Source organism: Camelina sativa, chromosome 11 (genome assembly GCF_000633955.1).
Source record: "Camelina sativa cultivar DH55 chromosome 11, Cs, whole genome shotgun sequence".
In the NCBI taxonomy this organism is placed as follows: Eukaryota; Viridiplantae; Streptophyta; class Magnoliopsida; order Brassicales; family Brassicaceae; genus Camelina; species Camelina sativa.
In genome coordinates, this window is record NC_025695.1 from 46,634,569 (window position 1) to 46,635,600 (window position 1,032).

At 27.4% G+C, this 1,032-nt stretch overlaps 1 protein-coding gene across 1 annotated transcript in view; it reads right to left on the bottom strand.

The window, feature by feature from the left end:
* LOC109127451 overlaps window positions 1–1,032 on the bottom strand; it is a 2,742-nt gene that overhangs the window by 722 nt on the left and 988 nt on the right.

The window sequence follows — 1,032 nt, forward strand, 5'->3', positions numbered from 1 at the left end:
TTTTTTTTTTTTTTTTTTTTTTTTTTAATTCATGCCATGCGTTTGTAATTTTGTATATTCGTTTGTTAAGTGATGTTAAATTGTCTTGTTTGAGATCGGTTATACTATATTCTTTTCGTTTATCGATTTTGAAGATATTGGTTTGGTTATAAAAATAAGTATTTTGACTGACAATGTCAACAATAAGTTATTTTTGTATTGTACATGCTATCTTGTCTATATTGTGAGTGTTATGGAAAAAATTGCGATGGTTACATATTTCTATGAACTTATAATAAGAAATTCAGCTCATATTTCAATTTAACTAATTTTCTTTAGTTCCTTGTAATAGATTTGTAGATTTTTCTCCTATTAAAAATATACTACATAAATATTTTTAGTATGAAATTTACAGTTCAATTCACACAACACTAATCTTTTTTTCTTTAGAAAAACTAATTCTTATTTTGCCAGTTGTGTGAGTGGCTACAATTAAAAACAACTCATCTATATATAAACCAGATTATTTTGTTTTCCTTTAAACGCTTCCACATAGGCAGCATATATTTATGACGGGGATGTACGGAATCTCTAGTCTCTGAATCACTAACTAATTAATTTAAATCCCGTTTGCCAGCTGTATATCAGTGGTAATCCAAGATAATTTGATCACAAATTTGGAACTTAATTTTAGATAATCGACTACTTAGAGTTTTTCCAATTTTTTGTTCGTCCATCGAAATATTACATTTTTTAATACTTCCGGTTTTTACAATATTCGACAATATTTTCTTTCCTTCTTTTTGTTTACTAGTAATTTGGTATTATCTGAGTTGTAAACTGAATTAAGAGGAAATTAAAAGAACAAAAAAACAATAATGAAACGTCTTTGTTTTTCCATAAAAAGGAAAACAGGGTAAAATTAAGTACGAGAGATTCACGAGACGAAAATTCCCAAAAAAAGAGCGTACGTTAGCCTAAAAAGACTGTGGAAGGTGACATTGGAAATATCTTCACATTGCTAGAATACGCCGCTTTTTTTTTTTTTTTTTT